This window comes from Zootoca vivipara, chromosome 6 (genome assembly GCF_965207765.1).
Source record: "Zootoca vivipara chromosome 6, rZooViv2.hap1.1, whole genome shotgun sequence".
NCBI lineage: Eukaryota > Metazoa > Chordata > Lepidosauria > Squamata > Lacertidae > Zootoca > Zootoca vivipara.
Window position 1 is genome coordinate 96,518,544 of NC_142589.1, and position 6,287 is coordinate 96,524,830.

Below are 6,287 nucleotides of genomic sequence, written 5' to 3' on the forward strand. Positions count from 1 at the left end.
CAGGGAAGAAAAGCCGGCCAGCTTTTGCACAGGCTGCTGTCGGAATTCAGAGCCGCCCCTGTTGGGTTTCAGCCTGCTGCTTGCTCCACAAACCCCTGTAGAATAGCCGCCCTTCCTCAGTCTGGAGCCGTGCGTGGTTCCCATCAGACCCCGGGCACATGGCCATCTTTTACGCTACAGCTCCCATCACAGAATGGAATCACAGAACGGAAGGACCCTCCAGAGTCATCTAGTCCAACCCCTGCGATGCAAAAAATAAACAAAATCCATGCGCAGTGCTTTTTTTCTGGGGGTGATGCAGGGGTACGCATACCCCTAAACATTTTGTGAATCTTTGTACATTTGTCCATTTACTGTACTGTATTTATTTCCCCCAATTTGAACTACAAAATGGGGATTTTCTAGAGTCAAAATTAGAGTACCCCTAAACATTTTTTTCTCCTACCAACCTAGCAGTTCTAAAGCACGTCAAAGTGCAAGTAGATAAATAGGTACCACTCTGGCGGGAAGGTAAACGGCGTTTCCGTGCGCTGCTCTGGTTCGCCAGAAGCGGCTTTGTCATGCTGGCCACATGACCTGGAAGCTGTACGCCGGCTCCCTCGGCCAGTAAAGCGAGATGAGTGCCGCAACCCCAGAGTCGGTCACGACTGGACCTAATAGTCAGGGGTCCCTTTACCTTTTAAACATTTTTTTAAAAGAAAGAAAGCACTGCCCATGCAGTTTGAATCTTCAGTCAGCCAGAGGGTGCACCTTGGGCCGGTTGCTTCGTGCCAGCCTATCTTGCAGGGCTGTTGCAATGATAAAATATGGGGGGAACAGAGTGGGATGGGGAAGAGAATTGCACTGGACGGCTCCTTGGAGGCGAGGAAGGCTTCCCCACCCCGTGGGTTTTGCAGTCTCGACATGGATCTCCTCGGATTTCAGCCCACGAGGCATTTGGTCCATGAGGTTTGGACCAGACCAAGGTGCCCCCCTCCCTCCCTCCCACCCCCACCTCTGGTTTAGCTTATACGGCTGCCACCCTTCTTCATAGAGGGAGAGATTTTTCTACCCTGGAGAGATCAGGGAGTCACAGGGCAAAGCTCATGTCCAGGTCAGGAAGCCTGGAAAGGATGTTTTCATTCTTGCTGCCATTGCAGCAGAGCAGAAAGGAAGGTGGGAAAGAGAGAAAAGGGGAAATGGGCACATTTTGTGACTGATCTCTCCCCCTTCCTGCCTCTCCTGGCAAAAGGCTTCCTGTTGCCACCCACCCTCTGTTGAAATGGGCCCAGCGGGCACCCCTAATTCGTGTCCCCCCAAATCTGAACCCGAGAAAGTTGCTTACTGCTGGTCCAGAGATGGAAAGAAAATAAAGTCCTGGCCAATGATGAATGGCTGATAAAATGATGGACTACGCCGGAAGGGCAAAAATGACCGGGAAAATCAGAAACCAGGAAGGAATAAATTTCATATTTTATTTAAGAGGACACTGTAAACAATTAAAAACTTTGGCAGGATTTGAGTAACGCTTGTAATATCTTTTTTTAAATAGAGAAATTATGTGAAGCAGTAGGAAAACGTGGATTATGGAAACCATGGAGGAGTGGTGGGAAGTCCGAGGATTCAGGGAATCGTAAATGTTGATGATTATGATTGATGTTTGAATCCAAATGTAGAGTGTAAAACTGAATAAAAAATATTTTACCCCCAAAAAGGGCACTGGATGTCCATCAGCCCAAGGCTTGACTAAAGCACTCATACTGCGTCTCTGTCAAGCCCTGTTTTTGGTACCCCTAGGGCTTGCTGATCAGAAGGTCGGTGGTTTGAATCCCCGCAATGGGGTGAGCTCCCGTTGCTCGGTCCCAACTCCTGCCGACCTAGCAGTTTGTAAGCACGTGTTAGGGAATTTTATAGGGGGGGGGCACCCAAACGAGGCTTCATTTGGGAATCAAGATTGGCACTAATGCCCTCAAGGGGACCCCATTTGATCCTACAACACCACTCTAGTATCGCACCAACACGAACCCCTCAAGATCAAGCCCTGAGTAATAAAGGCTCCCTTTCCTACCCTTTCTCTGTTGCCTGAGACTCTATGTAACCATATTTCTTTATGAATGAATACAGTGTATCTTTATTTCTAAATGAAACCTCCTTTTTGCGACTCTGGCCAAGGGCTCTCAGGGATGCAGGGAACAGCCATAATCCCTTAAGCAAGAGGTCAGGTAGCCAGGGTGGTGCTCCTCTGCATATCCATTCAGGTACCATCTCCTGCCATTCCCAACCCTCCGAAGCCAGAGGCAATACTCACACTTGGACCCATTGTTTTTCCCCACCAGGTACTCAAGGATCCCCTCCCAGATACTTCCTGGTACTTGCTTAACAATGTCCTGGGACATCGTGCATTGTTACCTTATGCTAATCCTGCTTACCTCCTGTTTACCTGTATGCTAATGCCCCTTGCACCTTCCCCTTTTCTGACGTTTTACCCTGTCACAAGTGATGTATGTATGATGCTTTCGATGTGCATTATGGGATGGTGGTGGGAAGTTTTAAAAGTTCTCAGTAATAAACCTTGCTGTTTGCTCCGGATCATGGCTGGACTCCTTCCTTTATACTCCGCAACGACCACAGGCCCTTGCCTGATGAGCTGGGTGGCTGAGCATTCTCGCACCCAGAATTTTGCCCTAACAGCACGTCAAAGTGCAAGTACTGTAGATAAATAGGTACCGCTACAGCGGGCAGGTCAACGGCGTTTCCATGTGCTGCTCTGGTTCGCCAGAAGCGGCTTTGTCATGCTGGCCACATGACCCAGAAGCTGTACGCCGGCTCCCTCGGCCAATAACACGAGATGAGCACCACCGCAACCCCAGAGTCGGTCACGACTGGAACTAACGGGTTGGGGTCCCTTGACCTTTTAAGAACCTCAGAAGGAACCTGTGCGCCTGGATCAGGTCAAAGGGGAGCCCCATCGAATCCAGGATCCTGTCCACACAGCGGCCAAAGAGAGAAGGCCACCAGCAGCAACTTTATCCATTCTCGATTCCCAGCAACTGGTATGCAGAGGTAGACTGCCTCTGGGGCTGGAGGAACAACACAGCCATTGCAACCCATAGAGAGATTTCCATCTTTCCTTTTTGGCCACATCTTCCCTCCGCCCCCCCCCCCCCGCGACTTGGCAGGGGAGGGGAGAGGAGCTGGCAGGCGGCTCCGGCTGCTGCCTAAGAAAAACAATTGACACCAGGGGGGGAGAGATTTAAATCGAAAGCAGCGCCAGCGGCCTCAGTGGTGTAGCAGGTTTTTGAAGCAGCTCGGCTTGGCCTGGTGCGGAGCTGAATCACCAGCTTGGCGCAGCGAGATCTTTGCATGCTGGCTGGGAGGGAAGGCAGGCCGGCCTGCAGGAGCAGCTGGGAGGGGTGTGGGCTGCTAGCTATGAGCCTGCCCCCCCCTCCCCATTGAGGTCACCATGGCCTCTGAGCCAAAAGGCTCTTGTGTGCGGCTCGGGCTTAACCCTTTGCGAGCCAGGGAACAAAAACAAACACACACATAACCCTAACCCCCTCCACCTCTTTCCCCCCCTTTCTTCCTAATGCAACCCTAATGTCTAAACAAATGAAACTGATCTGTAGAAAACATAACTTGAAAAAAGAGACATTGCACATACAGTACCTATAAGCTAAACAAGCTATAGCCTATGGCCCCACTCTCTTGGGGCCCCAAAAAAATTAAAGGCAAAAAACCCCCTGGATGTACATTTCCAAAATATAAGATAAAAACAAATAAAATAAAACCTACATATAGCAACAGTGTTTTGTGTTGCGTTGGCTCCTATTTGTTATGTGCAAATGGCTTTGGATAGCTATGAGGTCCATAAATGACCATATAGCATCTATTCAATACAAAAAAAACAGCAACCATTTGTTGTTGACAAAGGACAGCTGGACATAGAAAGGGCCCCATGACCTTTAGGAGCTTAGGGCTGCATCAAACCTCAATGCGCCCCTGCACCTACTTTTGTAAACCAAGAAATCTTTAATAATAAAAAGGGCGGATCCACAATGAGGGGCTTTTTTTTTTAAGGAGGGACTCGGTGGTACCGATTTCCCTTTTCTTCTTTAAAAAATTAAATAATAAAAATTGATTTAGGAGACCGGTTAAGCAGACGAAAACACTGGCAGGATTTTAATCTAGTTTGCAGTGTAATACTATGGACAAGAGGGGTAGACATAAGATACAGATGTTTTATTACCCTCACAACAACCCTGTGAGGTAGGCTCGGCTGAGAGGCAGTGACTGGCCCGGGTCTCTCTCCTGGGTCCTCGTCCGGCACACTAACCACTGCTCCACACAGGATTTTGCAAGGATTTTGGGCATGTTACCAGATGCTGTTCCCCCCCAGTCTGCAAAAGACAGTCTTGCAAAGCTCAAAGGTGCCCTCGGTGTAAGGGCAGAGGCACTCTTGTCAGGGCCATTGCCGCAGGCCGGCCATTTTTCCTTTTTAAAAGTCAGCAATGCCTGAGGAGCAGGATGAGGAAAGAGAAAGAGGCATGCCTGACATTCATCCCCCTAACAGTCCCCCTATGCCTTTGAAAGCCAGGTGACAGGCAGATATTCAAAGGACGCAGCTCTTCCCTATCCACCCTGCCGGGGGGGGGGGGGAAGCTCTTCACCTGGTGGATTTATTCCTTGTGGTTATGCCTAAACTGCACCGCAGCCGGAAGTCGTCAAAGAGGTCTACACAATATAAAAATAAGGTGAAATGTGTCAACATGATTACTGTACTTTTCCATGTATAAGACTATACTTTCCCCTAATTTTCAGTTTAAAATTAGGGGTCATCTTATACATGGAATGTTGCAATTATTTATTTCTTAGTTTTGGGCTCAAAAAATAGGGTTAGGGTTGTTGTTGTTGTTTAGTCGTTTAGTCGTGTCCGACTCTTCGTGACTCCATGGACCAGAGCACGCCAGGCACTCCTGTCTTGCACTGCCTCCCGCAGTTTGGTCAAACTCATGTTCGTAGCTTCGAGAACACTGTCCAACCATCTCGTCCTCTGTCGTCCCCTTCTCCTAGTGCCCTCCATCTTTCCCAACATCAGGGTCTTTCCCAGGGAGTCTTCTCTTCTCATGAGGTGGCCAAAGTATTGGAGTCTCAGCTTCAGGATCTGTCCTTCCAGTGAGCACTCAGGGCTGATTTCCTTCAGAATGGATAGGTTTGATCTTCTAGCAGTCCATGGGACTCTCAAGAGTCTCCTCCAGCACCATAATTCAAAAGCATCAATTCTTCGGCGATCAGCCTTCTTGATGGTCCAGCTCTCACTTCCATACATCACTACTGGGAAAACCATAGCTTTAACTATACGGACCTTTGTCGGCAAGGTGATGTCTCTGCTTTTTAAGATGCTGTCTAGGTTTGTCATTGCTTTTCTCCCAAGAAGCAGGCGTCTTTTAATTTCGTGACTGCTGTCACCATCTGCAGTGATCAAGGAGCCCAAGAAAGTCAAATCTCTCACTGCCTCCATTTCTTCCCCTTCTATTTGCCAGGAGGTGATGGGACCAGTGGCCATGATCTTGTCTTATACATGGTGGCGTCTTATACATGGAAAAATACGGTGGTATTATTATTATTATTATTATTATTATTATTATTATTATTATTATTAAAGTACTGTAGAAATATCATTTCTACTTACTTTTACATCTTGGCACAGCCAGGCTTCCAAAGACAGAGGTGTATAAAGAGGGTGGCAAGAACCAAGGAGATGGAATCCAACAGGTGAAGCATTCAGGAGAGGCTTCACCTGTTGAACTTCTGCAAACTTAAAAAAGAAGAAGAAAGCAGAGGAGATTACAAATTGGAAGGGGGCCCGAGGAGGGAAGGACCCGGCAACTCAACTGGGGAGTGGTGGGAGATGTTCTGCTTTTTATTTATTATTCCTCATCTTCCCAGTTTCCACAAAAAAGAAAAAAGAAAAATCACAAACAAAAACGAGGCAACCGGGCAGGAAGGGGTTAAGGCGGTTGAGCGCGCGTCACGGGCGAGGGGGTGGGGAGCGCGTCAGCAGTGACGTCAGTGCCCGGGACTGGTGCGGGGGAGGCGCGCGAGGCGCCCTGCAAACGGGTTGGGCTGCGTGCAAGTGAAAGTGTGGGGGAGGGAGGGAGAGCGAGGCTAAGCTGCTGCCCCTCCCACGCACGCCCTGTTCGCATCGCCCCTTCCTCATTTTAAAGCCCCATTTATTTCGCTTTCAATGCCTCTTTTTGTGCGTCCGCCTTTAGCATTTCGAGCTAGGAACCATCCGAGGCGGGTTCTAC

General features: G+C 48.8%; 1 long non-coding RNA gene across 1 annotated transcript; it reads right to left on the reverse strand.

Moving 5' to 3' along the window:
• Nucleotides 1-4,130: 4,130 nt before the first annotated feature.
• LOC148685538 (uncharacterized) lies at nt 4,131-5,795 on the reverse strand. The gene is made up of 2 exons (XR_015950363.1): nt 5,669-5,795; nt 4,131-5,567 (listed from the first exon to the last, which is right to left on the reverse strand). It is a non-coding gene; the product is annotated as an uncharacterized LOC148685538 (long non-coding RNA).
• Nucleotides 5,796-6,287: the final 492 nt, after the last annotated feature.